At 43.9% G+C, this 17,690-nt stretch overlaps 1 long non-coding RNA gene across 6 annotated transcripts; it reads right to left on the bottom strand.

Annotated features, from left to right (window-relative positions):
- Positions 1–438: 438 nt before the first annotated feature.
- LOC109550215 (uncharacterized) lies at positions 439–17,461 on the bottom strand. Of its 6 annotated transcripts, none has more exons than XR_012327686.1 (3): positions 9,115–9,222; positions 4,077–7,036; positions 439–3,582 (listed from the first exon to the last, which is right to left on the bottom strand). It is a non-coding gene; the product is annotated as an uncharacterized lncRNA (long non-coding RNA). The 6 variants fall into 6 exon arrangements; XR_012327684.1 differs by lacking the exon at positions 439–3,582 and adding an exon at positions 17,328–17,411 and having other exon boundaries at positions 5,067–7,036; positions 9,115–9,189; XR_012327683.1 differs by lacking the exon at positions 439–3,582 and adding an exon at positions 9,672–16,691 and having other exon boundaries at positions 5,067–7,036; positions 9,115–9,189.
- Positions 17,462–17,690: the final 229 nt, after the last annotated feature.

Genomic DNA, 17,690 nt, shown 5'->3' with positions numbered 1-17,690 from the left:
TCTGTGGCTAGCAGCAGTATCAGGGCACTGGGGTCAGCTGGAGGTGGGTAGGAAGAGAGAATGGGATTAATAATTTCCACTAGACTCTGAAAAATACTTTTCAGTGGTGGTTCCTATGCCCCAGGCCCTGCACCTGCCAGCTCAGGAATCTTTCTGGGAGTTCCAGAAAATTCTAAAATCTAGAGAAATCACATATGCAAATGTTATATTTGTGTTTGGACCTCTCAGTTTGGTCTCCCCCATTATACTGGAAACCCCACACCCGCTAAGATCACAGTTTTCATTTGCCTTTAATTCTGACATCCCCTCCAGAATGCTGCCTTACCTACAGCAGGTGGCCAGAGAATATTTGGTGGTTTGCAGACCTTGTTCTTTGGCATTGAAATAGTTTTTAACCTTGGGAGTGGCTTCAAATGAGTTTTGACTAAGTCTCACGCAAACAGTCCGGGTCAGATTTTATTCATTGAATTTTTAATTCACATTCTGCCACCCCCAGGAATGTCACGACCTCTTACTGGACGGGCTTCTAAAAGTCAGGAGCACATGCATGTGAGAAAGAGCCCTGAGTGAGCCGTGGTGAGTACCAGGCTGTCAAAAGTGTCCCAGTGGCGCTTCCCAACAGGGGGCTTGTTTTTCATCCTAATTCGTTGCACAATGTAAATCCAACTCTTTTCACACTCACAACTATCACTTCCTCATTCTTAAATCAGTTGGGGATCAAGCTAATTAATACAACAGAACTGCAGTCTTCTCATCTAAAACAAACACCCTAAATGAACCAAGAAAGCTGAAGTAAGAGAGTCCAGACTTGCCCAGAGGAGCTCATATGCTCAATGGTAAAAAGCAAAGGAACCTGTAAGAGATATACAGATGCGAAGATATATTTCTAGCACATATAACATGATAGCCAACATTTGTTGAATATCTGTTAGGTGCCAGGCCCTTTTTAGACATTATCTCATTCAATCATATATAACCCTACAAGATAAACATGATTAACCCCATTTCACAAATAAGAAAATTGGACTCTCAAAGAAGCCAAGTATTTTGGCCAAGATGTCTCAGCTGGAAAGTAAAGGAGCCAGGATGTGAAACTAAGTCTTTCTGGTTTCAATTCAATGCTGGGTCGGCTGTACCAACCCTTTCCTACACATACAGCAAACCGTGAAACCCACAAAGAGTGCTGTATCCCGCAGGTACAGTCAGAAAACAGAAACTTCACCAGTGATTTTAACAGAGGGAATTTAATATGGAGAATTGGTGAAACAGGTATTGAGGAACTAGAAAGGCAAACAGGGAACCCTAAGTAACAGAAGCTTGTAAATGTAGGTAGTAGCAAAGGAAACATCTAAGGGCTAGAGGAACAGAGAGGAGGTTGGAGTCCTCAGACCCTAGAAGCTTGCAGAAGGGGCCCTGGGAGCTATGACTCAGGCTTCTGAGGAGGGAGCACTGCCCCACTGGTGCTGGTACCTCAGAACACAAGTGCCGGGGCTGCTTCCAGAAGTACTGAGAGAGGCTGGAAACAGCAACCAATTGGAACCAAACCTGCTTCCGGTTGAAAGGTCACTGCTGGGGCAATACTGACAGAAAAAGGGAGCAAACACAAAGAGCAAGTCCTTCTCCCCTCCTTGCAACACCAGATCTCCCTGTAGTGTCACTAATTGGCAGAGGAGACGTGTGGTTAGCAGAGGCCCAGACCCAGCCCAACACAGCAGAGGACAGGAGAGTGTGTTTGGAGCTGAGAGAGAATGGCATCCTAACCAGCCTAAGTGGGTTATGTGTCAGCACCAGTGCAAGAGGTTTGGAGTAAGGAAGATATTCATCACTATAACAATGTCAGTTGCCATTACTGAGCATCTACTATACGACATCCCCTGTGTTCCATCCTTTCCACACATTGATCCTCTTTCTCCCCACAACCTATCAGGTAGATACTATTGCCTTACCAATTTCACAGGTGCTGAAGCTATATTTAGAGAAGGGCCTTTCAAAAGGTTAGGAAGAGGAGGGACCATAATTCTGCCTCGATGCTAAGACCCTACCATGACCACCCGTGTTTGTTTGCTGGCGCTGCCGTAACAGATGGCCACAAACTCGGCGGCTTACAACAAAAAACTTTATCCCCTTGTAGCTCTGGAGGCCAGAAGACCAAAATCAAGAGCACACTCCCTCTGAAATCTTGCAGAGAAAATCCTTCCTTGCCTCTTCCAGCTTCTGATGGCTCCAGGCGTTCATCAGCTTGTGGCTGCATCACTCCGATCTCTGCTTCCATCTTCACGAGGACTTCTTCCCTCTGTGTGTCTGCGTCTTCTCTTTTGTCTCTTATGAGGACAATTGTCACTGGATTTAGGGCCCACACAGGTAATCTAGGATAAACTCACTGAAAGATCTTTAACTTAATTAAACATCTGCAAAGATGCTTTTTCCAAATCAGTTCACATCCACAGGTTCCGGGTACTAGGATGTGGACATATCTTTAGGAGGGGCCACAATTCAACCACTATACCATGTAAAATTACTTTTGAAAATCATGTCAGCAAATCCATTTAAAATGAAATCTGTATTCTTGTAGTATTTTCAGATTTATTTACTTATTTATCTATTTATTTATTTATTTATCTATTTATTTTTTGGCTGCACAACACGACATATGGGATCTTAGTTCCCTGACCAGGGGTCGAACCTGCACCGCCTGCAGTGGAAGCATGGAATCTTAACCACTGGACTGCTAGGGAAGTCCTCAGATTTTAAAACAATGTTCTGTGTTGCATGTAGTACTTTTAATACTTGGTGTTCCTGCCCCTCTAAGCTTTCTCTCTTCCTAAAGACAAACATGCGGTGACATCTTCTGCAGCTCCTGTCATCTGGAACAGCCATCCTGACTGTCTTCGCCACATCAACTCATGATCTCATTTCAAGTCTCATCTGGAAATATCCTCTCTCCTCTCGTTTCTCCTTGACCGCTGTCTTTGACTTGACTCCCATTAGCACTCACACTGTGCAATCCCAGAATTCAGCACATCTGGCCAAAGGAATATTATCTCAGCTGAGGGGGTTTCATCAATCACAGAGTGGAAGACTCCCAAAGCTCCCATCACTTGTCCCAACAGAAGCCCACCCTCCTTCCCCATCCAGGTCTGCCTCAATGCTAAGATCCAGCCTTGGAAATGGAACTTTCCAATGACAATTTCTCTTCTGGGTTGGAAGGACTGACTGGTCGATTTTGCAATTCACCTGGTTGAAAACATAGTCTGGAAATTTATGTACCTTGGAGATGTGCTTCTTAGGTGTGCATGAAGGGCAAAAAGATTTCTCAAAGCAAACAGACGTTAGGAGAGAAAGGTGTATTGTGCCTTTTTGCTAAATAAAATATGTGAGCTGAGGGCCCCCTAATGCATCATGTTTAATGAAATGCATTTCACGTGCCCGATTTGAAAGAATAGAAAAGACGTGATGTTTTTCCCATGGAAATATGTCAGACCAATCTATGTTAGGGTCTGACATATTTGCCAGTGAATATTTCCAGCACACCAAGTACTATATCCTTTGAATTTAATTCTGAAGTTCATCAATTTTTCCTTCCTAGAAGAAAAGGAGATGAATATTAGAAAACAAAATTTTGAAACTCATCGGAGTTTTCTGTGTTCAAGTGTCTCAATATCAACCTCATCACTATCTGTTCGAAATTTAATTTTCAAAAAATATTTCCTGTCTCCATAGACATGGATAATGACATTACTGCATTGCTCCTTCCTCTTTCCTCACAAAATTCTTGGGAATATTTCTTCTTCAGGTGGAGTGTGTTTTGGGCATTCATCAGGATAATGCCTCAGCATTTCATTTGTTTTCCTCAAGCTCTTCCTTATCTGTAGGTTAATATTTTGCTTTTTGTAAAGGCAGTAGATGGAAAAAATGAATTATTTCAGACATACCACCTCTCTCCTTCCTTTTAACCAAGAAAGGACCAAACTCTGTCCCATCCCTCATTCTTCTTCTTGGTATATTGATGGAAAATCATTATGCCTTCAGTTCCTCTTCTCAAGTCATTTGAGATAATAAGAATACATAATACTTACCAGGTACATCTGCCTGGTGGTGTTACTCTATAACTGCGTCTATTTTGGGTTGGGGTAGGGAGGGAAGATGAAGGTTTATATACAAGAAAGTCACAAAGAGGAGGGCCTTCATGAGGAATCCTAGCCCAACAGGTGACCATGGGCCCAAATAGTTCCCTGCTTCATCACGCAAAGCTAGAACACATCCCAAGCTCCGTCAATATATTCACCTGAGATGTTAATTCATAAAGTAAGCCATGAGCTCTACAGTTTGTTAAAAGTAGGGGAAGGATATTCTTCTAGTTCCGTCTTTTAGAGATCATAGACCATGGGGGCATCGGGTCCTCTTACAGGGACCTCAGATCCTGTATGAAGTAGCAGTTGGCCAGATAAGAACTTCTGCCCTCAACTTACCCCCAAACGAAGCAAAGCTTAGAGCAGAACTAAAGTTCCCAATCGAAGTTACATTCAGCCTTACTTTTTTCAAGGACAGAAACTATCCAAGATTTCATAGTCCTCATATAGTTCATTCAAGAGGCAATTTCCCAGACTGAAGGTAGAAATTCTAGGTCTTCTCTGTTAACTGTCCCTGTTTCCTGCTCACAGCCTAACCGCCTCTTCCACAGGAAGTGTCTTGTCTACAGTTCCAGCCGAACCAACCGGGCACTTCTGGAGCTGAGGACAAGTTGTACGATGTACAGTTTGTGAACTCTGTGGCTTGGTGGTACAAGGAAAGTGAAAAATATGAAAGAAAAGAGAGAGGGAAAATACTCTGTCTTCCTCACCTGGATCAAACTTCTATTCCTTATGGTTTTGCCGCCTGAAATGCCTCTCTGTCTTCTCCACCTGGGAAAATCTTACCACCCCTTCAAGGCTGTCCAACAAACTCCTGTTGACAGAATTAATGATGGCAAGATGTGTAAGCCCCAAGTTTTTAGAAAACATCGAAGGTTTGTGAGAAAAGGCAGGAGGGTGTGGGTGTATAGTTGTTGGCAGGAAAGTAGGACAGGGTGGTACAAAAATACATTTTATTTAGGCTTTTGCTGTGTATGAAGGATTCCAATGTTTCATACAGGCATCTTTGATCAGACACACACAGATAAAAAGGTCTTGTGAAGGTGTAGACAGAGATCGGAGTGATGCAGCCACAAGTCAAGGAACACCAAGGATTGCCAGGAGCCACCAGAAGTCAGGAGAGCGGCACAGAAGAGATTCTCCCTCAGACCCTCCAGGAGGAACCAACCTTGCCTTGATTTCAGACTTCTAGCCTCCAGAACTGTGAGAGAGTAAGTTTCTGTTATTTTAAGCCATGAAGTGTGTGGTTATTTATTATGGAAGCCCTAGGAATCTAATACAGATTTTTGCCTAGAGGGTAAAGTGTGTCTGGTATAATGAGTTTCAAGGAAGGTGAATTTATCATGATCTCTAATGGATTTAAGAAAAATTTTTGGCAAAAATTTATAGAACACTAATTGTGTGCAGGTCCCTGTTCTCTTGCGGTTTTTAGGCCCGTGGAAGCCATAAACCAATGCTAATGAATGCCTAGTTACAAAATAGATGAGTTCTCTGAAAGAAAGAGCAGGTTCTATGAGAATATAGAAGGAGACCAACCTCTAGAGAGGAGTCAGCAAGAATTCTTTGAGGACGTGACTCAATGAGCAGGACTCAGGGAGGATAGTCCTATGGCCCTTTGCTTCCTGCTAAACATTGCATATGGCGCTGGGGGGTTTTCCAGTCAATGTGAATGTACCTCTCCATGCTTTAAATAATGTTTTGTGAGCTTCCTGATACCTTGAAGATTTACTAAATGGAGTTTGGGATTTACTAATTTGAGCAACAGACAATGAAAGAGGGCGCATACGTTCTTTTAGGCAGTAGATTCGTCTTCTCCTGTATCTTCATCTTCCTTCAATGCTAAGTGCTTTCCTGGGATACTAAGAGATGTGTTGGGCACAGGGGGTGGAGAGATGGGGTTCCCCACTCCAGTAAATTTTAGAAGAACTCTATTAAATGAAAAGAAATGAATTTCTTTTCCAAAAGGCTTTTTGTAAGCTTTAATATGCCAATTTGAATTGTGAAGCTCCACGTGGGTGATATAATATGCCACATCCCTGAAATCTTTTTTTTTTTTTTTTAATTTATTTATTTATTTTTGCTGTGTTGGGTCTTCGCTTCTGTGCGAGGGCTTTCTCTAGTTGCGGCGAGCCGGGGCCACTCTTCATCGCGGTGCGCGGGCCTCTCACTATCGCGGCCTCTCTTGTTGCGGAGCACAGGCTCCAGACGCGCAGGCTCAGGAGTTGTGGCTCACGGGCACAGCCGCTCCACGGCATGTGGGATCTTCCCGGACCAGGGCTCGAACCCGTGTCCCCTGCATTAGCAGGCAGATTCTCAACCACTGCGCCACCAGGGAAGCGCCCCCTGAAATCTTTGAATCAGAATCCTTTTATCACAGAGCAGCTCACGGAACTAGTGTTTGTGTAACCCATTTTGAAGAACGCTGCCTCAGGGCAACTATCACTTGCTCTGATTGATTTCCATTTTCCTTCTCTTCTCTTTCTTCCAGGGTGCCTTCCAACAACTCCCAGAACAGAACTGGGCACCCCACACCTAGAAGACCCTGTCCAGGACCACTAGACCCCCAGGTCTGTCCTCACTGCAACATGAGGGAATGTGGCTATATCCACAAATGAAAGACATCACCTGAGTGGTAAATGTAAAAGAAAAAGTCCAGGAAAGACCTTGGTTGAAAGACTCCCCCTGCCTCTTTCTGACTGCTCGCTCCTCCACACACCCTGAACCATGTAGAGACTCTTGTAAGTAGAACATCCACAAAGGTATTAGTAGAAACATGGGTAACAGATAGGGTCTGATGACCGGACACTCCCTTTGCGCAAGACAAACCAACCTCCAAGCAGAATGGCCTGTGATTGACACTTGTGTTCTATGTGGTCCACAGTCTTCTGGCATTATTTTGTTGCATTCTGGAATACACAATTAAAAGCACTGAGGCAGAAGAAGCAAAAAGCATTAAATAATTCCATAACTTAGCAATAGATACACACAATGACGTGTCACAGATCCATTTCAGTTCCCCGAACAGTCTCCTGAATATCCTCATTTCCATATACACTCCATCAGCGACTTGCTCTCTTAGGCTCTCGAACAAGTCATATAACTTCCTGGTGCTGCAGTTCTCCATTTTCAACTGAGAGAAATAACTTCACTGCTGTTGTATGTTCAAGGCACAGATGGTAAAGTGCTGTGAAATACTCGTGTAAATGGAACGTCTACCAACCGGGCCAAACCAAAGACAGCATTAGTCAGAAGTCCACCTGAAGAGTGGACATTGTTGCGACTTCTCGCATTAAAGCTCAGACAATGCAGGCCTCCTCAGAGAGAACACGTTACCTGTTTAAGAGTAATTTGACTTTGCAGGAAAGAAGTGGACTTTAGGTTTGAATCTCGGATGCTCGCACAAAGCCAGGTGACTCTGGGCAACTCACTCTTCTTTAAAATGGGAATAAAGACATGTACCTTGCAGAGTATTTGCAAGGAGTAGAGATAAACATGCAGAATCCTTGGAACATAGTAGACGGCCAATAAATAGAGGCTGTTATACTTCCCCTGTATTTACTGCATCCTATTTGAAAGCGAATCCCACCCTCCACTACCCCCCCTCCTCCATTAACTCAAGGCTTTATACCTATGGGAAAGCCATCACAGAAGCCAGCCAGGGTCACCAGAAGCTGACTGTTGGCCTTTACCTTCTGTGTGCTTTGTACATTCATTCATTCCGCAAGTATTTCTTGAGCACCTACTACATGCCAAGCACTAGATCTTGTCCCCTGTTGCTTTCCAGCGTCACCGATGTCCACTGTTAACCAGACCTGCTTGACCCCTCAGATTCTCCTTTGTTCATCGTTCCCAGGTACATGCTCGACCCTGAACCTCCCTCAGGCCACCTGGGACAGTCGTGCAGACTGTGCTCTACACAAGCCTTGCGGCAGCCTGGTTCTTCCTTCCTGCTTATCCTCCCTGCCTACATGCACCTAGGGGATCTTTCTGAGCTTATGATAATATGCAAAACTAATACAGTAAGATCCTAGAACCAGACTGGAGACCACAGTGAGGGGAGAAAATGTTCCTCCTCAGCTCAGCTCTGCCCCTCGAGCAGGACAACATTCTGCCTGCGGGGCAACATTATTAATCACTATAGTGCCGATATGTTTGTCTTTTCCTTTAATGCTCAAGGGAAACTTGTGGAAAACGTTATCATTTCCATTTTATCAATAAAGAAAGAGAGACAGAGGAATTAAATAATTTGCCCAAGGTCACAGAGCCAATGAATGGCTGCGTTAGGACCAAAACTCAGTTCTCCTGACTCCCATGCCTGTTTCCCCATGAGGCAGGTGGTCCAGCAGCAATGTCTAATAGAACTTTCTATGATGATGGAAATGTTCCATACCTGCAGTGTCTAATATGGTAGCTTCCAGCTAAAGTGGCTATTGAGCACGTGAAATGTGGCTAGTGCAACTGAGGACCTAGATTTGATTTGATTTTAATTAATTTAAATTTAAATAGCTATGTGTGACTAGTGGCTACCATATGGCACAATGCAGGTAGGGCCTTAGTGCTAAACCCGAGCTGCACAGAGAGGAGTTCCGAGTCGCCCTTGTCTTTCCATAGGCACCATGCCCTAGAGCCTTCCTTCTCCGTTCCAAGCCCCAGACCCAAGTGAACCTACTCATAAAGAATCATGGAGTGTCCCCAGAACCCTTGAAGAGGGCGCTGACCCTAGACATGGTCAGAGCCCACAGACTTCCCAAATGGTCTGATGAGAGCTGGGACAAAAAGGGCCCACCTACGGATCACTTGCACCTCCCATGAAGCCTCAATTTTCCCCATCAGTTTCAGTACCTCCAGATCATGCCTTTGAAGACGAAAGGAAATTGATTGCTATTAAGCCATTATCACCCTTGGAAATTAATTAGTTGAGCAGTAACCTCCCAGGATCGAGAGACAGGCTTAGAGAGAGGAAGAAAAAGGAACGTGGCATCACCTAGGACAGAAGCGCAGACGAGAGGCTCCCAGTGGAATCCAGTCTAAACTCTTATTTTATTTTGGCCAATGTAAACTGTAACACAAAAGGTTAAATTAACTGGATTTCCAATATTTAAACATAATAAAATTTCAGATGAAAACTGGTTTTCCCATACTCCTGGAACCTTGGGCCATCTTGCGATGCCCTGTTTCATTAGTATGACTAGCTTCAGTCACCTGAAGCAGTAGCTGCCCTGTTGAGATGGACAAGAAGCTGGCCAGTTCTCTGCAGCCCCTACCACAGGCTCCCCACGACATCTTTCTTTACTCACTAGGTTGACCTGGCTGATATCTGTAGGCATTTGCTGTTTGATCCCAAAGTAGGTGTGCAGGCCTGGGCAAGGTGCCTCTGCAAAGGGCTGGGATAACACAACAGTGCTCGCTTGGTGTCTGGAGGCCCAGGGGGTGCATGTTGGGAGAGGACATAGAAAAGGGGCCCCCAGAAGGAGGGAGGGAGGGAGCTGGAGCACACGCAAATGAAACACCACCACCTCTGCACTCCGCCTCCTACCCCACCTGCATTGCTTTGTGCCAGACGTTTCCTGGAACGTCTTGATCTCCAGCCCCCAGAGCTTTTCACTTCTACTTTCTTCCAGTACCTAGAACAATGCCAACCACGCAGAAAGAACTCAAGAAATGTGAGTCATTCACAATAAAATGCACTCAATTCAGATGCCTCTGTCAGACTCCCCCGTTATTGCTGCAACCTGTCATTCCCCCCACTGAGTGCTTCTGTATACTCTCTCCTTCTTAAACTCACGCTGAATATCTGTAGTTAATCCCCACTGAGGTGGGTTTCTTCATTCCAGACCTCCACCCACATGACTGGCCCAACCAAGTAATGGCACAACAGAAGATGCAATTCCCTCGTGTCTCTTGACATGGTCCTGGAAGCTGGGTCAAAAATGAGTACCTGAGCTGTGACCCATTATATGACTTGAACACTTTTTCTCTTTCTCCTTTTGTCGTTCAGTCTGTTCGCTCGAGATTTTCTCCAGATAGAGAGGAAGGAATCTGGAAATGTCACTAGCCCACAAGCTCTGTGGAAACAGGAACTATGCGTTTTCATTGTACTCCTAACGCTAGAGGAGTCTATGGCACAGAATAGGGGTTCTCCAGATAAAGTTCTGAGTTAGCACAAGTGTGAACAGAAAAATAAGGAAACCCAAGACTAGGGAGGGATCAAGGACACAGGCTCAAAATACTGCTGTACCTTTTTCCACCTATGTTAGCTAATTCACATAATCTACCTGAGCTTCTCTTTCCTGATCTATGAAAAATAACTAGTAATATATAACCTGTTGTTGACTGGTATAATCCTTAGTCAGTCAGAATGTCACTTAGCAGCAAAAAGCATACAAATTTTTAAGAATATTGACTCAGTGATTCTGATCCTAGGAGCTCATTTTAAGGAATGAATTCAGCAGAAACAACACTTATGTTTATTAGGAATTATAGTCAGTAATGAAATATTTAATGTTACCTAACTATTCACACTAAGGAAATGATCACCCACGTATAGTATTAAAACATGACAGACGATTTTTCATCAATAAAAATTAATGTTTGTGAAGACTATTTAAACATACAGAATCTATCATCCTTAATGCCATTAGAGTATTCCTTTAAACATAAAATCTCTTCATATTGCTACCCTGCTTAAAATGATTCAACGGTTAAAAACTCAGGGGTGGGACTGCTTAGTTAATGTTTATGTATATAAGAAACGGCCAGACCATTTTCCAAAGCGGATGGACCATTTTATTTTCACGTCAGCAGCGTCTGAGAGGTCCAGTTCCTCCACATCTTCGTCAGCACTTGTTATGGTCAGTCTTTTAATTTTAGGCAAGCTAACAGGTATTTACTAGTATCCTGTTGTGGTTTTAATTTACATTTCTTTATGATTAATGACGCTAAACATCTTTTCATGTGCTTATCATATATTTGTATGGTTATTTACCCAAGAGAACTAGAATCTCATGTCTACAAAAAGATTTGTACATGAATGATTATAGCAACCTTACAATAGTTCAAAACCGGAAACCCAAATACCTGTCAACAGATGAATGGATAAACAAATTGTGATATACTCATACAATGGAATACTACCTAGCAATAAAAAGGAAGGAACTTTTGATACACCCAAGAACATGGATGAATTTCAAAGACATACTGAGATAAAAGAGAGCATACTGTAGGATTCTATCAATATGACATTTTAGCATAGGCAGAATTAATCTATTATGACTGAAAACAGATAAGTGGCTACCTCGAGCTGGGAATGGAGGAGGGCACTGCAGAGGAGCACAGGAAGCTTTTGGGGTAGATGGAAAAATGTACTATTATCTTTATTGGGGCAGTAGTTACACAGGTATATATGTCTGTCAAAACTCACCAAACTACACACTTAAAATGGGTGTATTTTAGAAAGGGAAAAACCTGCAACCAAGGATGCTCTACTCAGCAAGGCTTTCATTCAGATCTGATGGAGCGACCAAAAGGTTTACAGACAAGCAAAAGATAAAAGAGCTCAGCACCACCACTTTACAAGAAATGTTAAAGGGACTTCTCTAAGTGAAAAGAAAAGGCCACAAATAGAAACATGAAAATTACAAAAGGAAAAAGCTCAATGGTAAAGGCAAATATACAGTTAAGTAGTGAATCAACCATGTTTAAAGCTAGTAGGAAGGTTACAAGACAAAAGTAGTAAAAACATCTACATCCACAGTAAGTAGTTAAGGGATACACAAAACAAAAAGATGGAAAATATGTCAGAAACCGTAAATGTGGAGTGGGAGCAGGGGTATAAAAATGCAGGATTATCAAAAGGTGTTTGAACTTAAGAGATCAGCAACTTAAAATAATCATATATATGGCTACACATAAACCTTACAGTAACCACGAACCAAAAATCTGTAGTAGATACAGACACAGAATAAAGAAAGGAATCCAAACATAACACTAAAGGCAGTCTTCAAATCACAAGGGAAGAGAACAAAAGAAGAAAATCATCCCCCAAACAATTAACAAAATGGCAATAAGTGCATACCTATCAATAATTCCTTTAAATGTAAATGGCCTATATGCTCCAATCAAAAGACACAGAGTGGCTGAATGGATACAAAAGCGAGACCCATATACATGCTGCCAACGAGACACTCACTTCAGATCTAAAGACACACAGCCTGAAAGTAAGAGGATGGAAAAAGGTATTCCATGCAAATAGAAATTAAAAGAAAACCAGGTTAGCAATACTTATGTCAGACAAAATAGACTTTAAAACAAAGACTGTAAAGAGAGACAAAGACATTACGTAATGATTAAAGGATCAATCCAGAAAGAAGGTATAACAATTGTAAACATACAAGCACCCAACATAGGAGCACCTAAATACATAAAACAAATATGAACAGACATAAAGGGAGAAACTGACAGTAATACGATAATAGTAGGGGTCTTTAACACCCCACTTACATCAATGGATAGGTCATCCAGACAGAAAAGCAACAAAGAAACACAGGACTTAAATGACACATTAAAACAGAATGGCTTAATATTAATAGAACATTCTATCCTAAAGTAACAGAATACACATTCTTTTCAAATATGCATGGAACATTCTCCAGGATAGATCACACACTAGGCCAAATACCCATCAATAGATGAATGGATAAAGATATATAACGAAATATTATATAAAAAGAATGAAATCTTGCCATTTGTGACATGAATGAACCTAGAAGGTATTATGCTAGGTAAAGTAAGTCAGACAGAGAAAGACAAATACTGTATGGTTTCACTTATCTGTGGAATCTAAAAAACAAATGAACAAGCATAACAAAACAAAAACAGAGTTATAGATACAGAATACAAACAGATGGTTGCCAGAAGGGAGGGGGTTAGGGGGAGGAAAGAAATAAGTGAGGGAGATTAAGAGGTAGAAACTTCCAGGTGCACAATAAATGAGTCACGCATATGAAATGTACAGTGTGGGGAATATGGTCAATAACCATGTAATATCTTTGTATGGTGACATATTGTAACTAGACTTATTGTGCTGATCATTTTGAAATGTGTAGAAATGCCAAATCACTGTGCTGCGTAAAAGGAAGTAACATAGTGTTATAGGTCAATTATGCTTCAGAAACAAACAAACAAACAAACTCATTGAAAAAGACATCAGGGAGTTCCCTGGTGGCCTAGTGGTTAGGATTCTGGGCTTTCACTGCCATGGCCCAGGGTTCAATCTCTAGTCAGAAAACTGAGATCCCATAAGCCAGGCGGCCAAAAATAAATAAATTAATTAATTTAATTAAATTAAAAATAAAAAAGAGAGGTCAGATTTGTGGTTACCAGAGGTGGGGATGGTGGGAGGGGGGATTGGATGAAGGCAGTCAAAAGGTACAAACTTCCAGTTCTAAGATAAATAAGTACTAGGGATGTAATGTACAACATGATGAATATAATGAACACTGTTGTATGTTATATATGAACATTGTGAAGAGGGTAAACCCTAAGGGTTCTCATAACAGGGAAAACTTTTTTATTTCTGTTTCTTTAATTTGGTAACTATATGAGATGATGGATGTTCACTAAATTTATTGTGATAATCATTTTCTGATGTATGTAAGTCAAATCATTATGCTATACACCTCAAATTTTTACAGTGCTGCATGTCAATTGTATCTCAATAAAACGGAAGAAAAAAATAAAATGGGTGTGTCTTATTGTATTTTAAATGTACCTTAATAAAGTTCATTTAAAAAGAAAAACATATTCAATTGCTCCTCGTTACTTAGGAATAAAGTAAAAAAAAAATTAGTATTATACACAAGGTCTTTGATGATATGACCCCTTTCTATTTCTCCAACTTTATTTCCTACTAGAATCTCACCAATTTTATTCCTGTCATACTGAAATACCTGTTGCTTTCCTGTCACTGTATTTTTTTCATGCCTCTGTATCTTTTTTTTTTTTTTTTTTTTTTGCAGTACGCGGGTCTCTCACTGCCGTGGCCTCTCCCATTGCGGAGCACAGGCTCCGGACGTGTAGGCTCAGCGGCCATGGCTCACGGTCCCAGCCACTCCGCGGCATGTGGGATCTTCCCGGACCGGGGCATGAACCCGTGTCCCCTGCATCGGCAGGCGGACTCTCAACCACTGCGCCACCAGGGAAGCCCATGCCTCTATATCTTTATAAATGTTATTCCCACTTCCTGGAATCCAAACCCCACCCCCTGCCACCTTGTAATTTGACTCACTCCTATTCATCCTTCAAGATCAACTCAAGCCTGCCTGAATTTCTCTCCAAGGCTGAATCCAGTACCTGTCTGATGTGTTCTCATAGCGTCCTACGTGTACCTCTAGACCCATGTTTTCACACTGTGGTATCATGGCTAATATTCTTACTATGCTCTGAGCATCTTAAAGCCTGGGTCTGTCTTATTACATTCTTAATCCCTAACACAGAGCTGGACACATGTTGCTTAGTAAATGTTGAATGAATGAATGAACAACGCCCTGCCTACCCTCAAAAGGACCCAGTGAGGATCAAGTGAGATAAGGGGTGTGGCTTTCTGTACTCCATTATATGGGTGTTTGGCCCCATAATACAATTGTGCCTTCTGAGAACTTCCACCTCCATCCCAGGGTACAGCCAGTAAAGAGAACTTGCCCGTTCCTGTCTTGTGATCAGGGTGAGAAACCCCCCAAGATGGCATGAGTTTCCGAGCTCCTCAAGAAGCAGTCTAAAGAAGTTTGATTCCACTGACTGACTGAGTTGACAGGCGGTAGGTAGCTGCTACCCCCGTCTGGGGGGTAGCGTACCCCAAACCACAGCTGTTCATTCCTACAACATTTTTCTCTGTTCTATATAATAATCGTTAATTGATTTATGTAACTAAATTGGATGTGCACTTCTAAGAACAGCTGTTTTAGCTTAACGTACACTCTTTAATTCCTGAAGGGTCTGACAAGTGGTGTCACCAATACCTGCCCAGGCAGATGCGAGGACCTCATTCTCCGAGACTCCCTTGGCTATCCACCTGATGACATGGAGTTGGAGCAGCTCCTTTCCATGACTGTGATTTATTTTCTTCCCCTTTGCCAGAGCCAGAACTCCGCCAAACCCCTCCCCCTTTCACCACCTTGCTGTTTCCCCAACATCTCGCCAGCACCCAGACCATTCCGTCAACATGACCTCCAGCACACACACCTGGCTGATGAAGAGTGACAGCCAACCTAGATGTCATTTTCTCCAATGAAGGGAATGAAGATATTTTTATACCATCATTCCTTGACCTTTTCCTCCTACTTTTGTTTCAAAAGCCTTCCGGCTAGAATTCATCGGAAAGTCATTCAGCCTCTGGTCCTGGACAATGGTCACTGGTGGTCTTTTTTACTGTCTGACACTGAAGGTCAATCTGGCCAAGTAAATACTGGTGAGTGACTTCACCAAGTCAGTGCTCAAAAGCAAGGGGGTGAACCTCCAGAGGGGAGAGTAGGGAGAAGGTTGATGAGAGGGGAAAATACCATTAAATACAGAGTTGGGTTTTCAAATTATGAGGAAGGATTCCTTTGTTCATTCCTTCATTCATGCATTCATTTGTTCTTTCAATCTGGCTAGATCTCCCAGAAAAAGGCCAAGTGTGGCCTTATCTCTAACGTGGGCCCAGGGCTCTGGTTCTGTCGGGGGCTCCAAAGTCCCCCAACCTCACTTCCAGGCTCACCCTGGAGAGTGATGTTTTGTGGACATTCAAATCCACAGAGCACTTACACATGGTTCTTTTGGGAGGTGGGAGGTGGAACGGCCATTATCAGCAATCTCTTCTCAGCCACACGAACAGACAACCTAAGCCTCACATAGCGTCGGGCAGGGAATTCGGGGACTGGAATGTTTGCTCGTATTTTCCTAAAATATCCAGTGAACCATGAACCTAAACTCCACACCTGAGGCAAACTGGGAATTGCTATTTTAACAAAGCACAGTTTAGAAAACAAGCTGCACACGATCTGCGATTTGGGCCGGCCCCAGAGAGACTTCCGGCAGCATTTCACGGGTGACTAACACTCAAGTTAAAAATCAACACGGGTTTTCCAAGCACAGCCTCTCTGAGGGTAAAAGGTAGACTTTTCCCGTGTCTGCTAGGGCTTGCTTCAATGTGCTTTGTCACATGGGTTCTGGAAGGAAGCTTTTCCTGGACATACAAAAGAGCTTTTGAGGTGTTTGTGAGTACTGCTGTCTAATCTAGGTAGGCTCTCTCCTCTCGGTCTCTTGGCATATCTCTGGCAGAGAAGGACAAGAGAGAGCACGTGTAACGTGAGACAGGAAATGCGCTAATTTCACAAACAGGTGTAGAGCTCCTCCCTCCCATGGGGCCATGGGGGAATACCACGATGACTAAGCTGCCTTCGAATGAAGGCAGATAGGAAAACAAAACAATGCAGCCAAGTGCTGAATAAGGTTTGTACCAAGGGCCGTGGAACACAGAGAAGGAATAATTAATTTTGTCAGAGGCAGTTAAGGAAGGTTGTGTAGCTGGTACCTTGACAAGTGAGTTGGAATGTCCAGGTGAGCCAGGAGAAGAAAGGCTTTCCAGGGGAGGGAACAGCAGACACAAAGCATGGAGGTAGGGGCGGGGTCAAGATGGCAAGCTAGGAGGACATGGAATTTGCGTCTCCTCACAACTAGGGCACCTACCAGGTACCGGTGGGGGACCATGGACATCTAAGGGGACGGGAGGAACCCCCAGCGACCAGGTAGGACGGTAGGGTGTGGGGGAAGTGAAGGGGGAGGACAAGTGGAGGTGGAACGGGACTGGCGCCCCTGAGGGGTGGCTGGGGGATGGGAGAAGTTCCTACAGCCAGCGGGACCCACCCACGGTTAGGGGTCCAGCGGCGATGGGGGACACGCTGGGGGAGATGGGGGGAGGGGAGCAAAGGAATGGAAGGGAACAGGGCCAGCGCTTTCCCTGTCCACTTAGGCACCGGAGAGCCTGTTGGGCTCATAGGCCTAATCGTCTGCCCTCAGAGCCTCCCTCCTGCCGTGCAGAGCCCAAACCCCGCCCCTAACCCCCCCTTAGGGCCCCACCTCTACACTCGGAGACCCCCTCTGAGACCCCCTCCAAGGCGCTGGGCCTAAGCCCCACCCACACACCCTCAGGCAGGGCCTTACCCCCAGACTCCCGAACTCCACACTGGAGAAGCGCTCCTTTCCACGTGCTGCCTCTCCCCTTCCCCACTCAGGTCCTAAGCAGAGGCCCGCCCCACGCTTGAACGTCACCCCACCTAGGCCCCGCCCCACACTCAAACATCACGCCCCCACCAGCCTAGGTCCCGCCCCACCCAAAACCCCACCCCTAAGTTCCACCCCCCTAAACTCCACCCTCATAGCCAACAATTTTTTTTTTCCTCTTTTACACTTTTTTTTTTTTTTGCCGTGCGCTGTCCTCTCACTGCTGTGGCCTCTCCCGTTGCGGAGCACAGGCTCCGGACGCGCAGGCTCAGCGGCCATGGTTCATGGACCCAGCCGCTCCGC

The sequence above is a fragment of the Tursiops truncatus genome, chromosome 18, assembly GCF_011762595.2.
Source record: "Tursiops truncatus isolate mTurTru1 chromosome 18, mTurTru1.mat.Y, whole genome shotgun sequence".
Classification (NCBI taxonomy): Eukaryota; Metazoa; Chordata; class Mammalia; order Artiodactyla; family Delphinidae; genus Tursiops; species Tursiops truncatus.
This window is presented reverse-complemented; position numbering and strand designations above follow the sequence as displayed.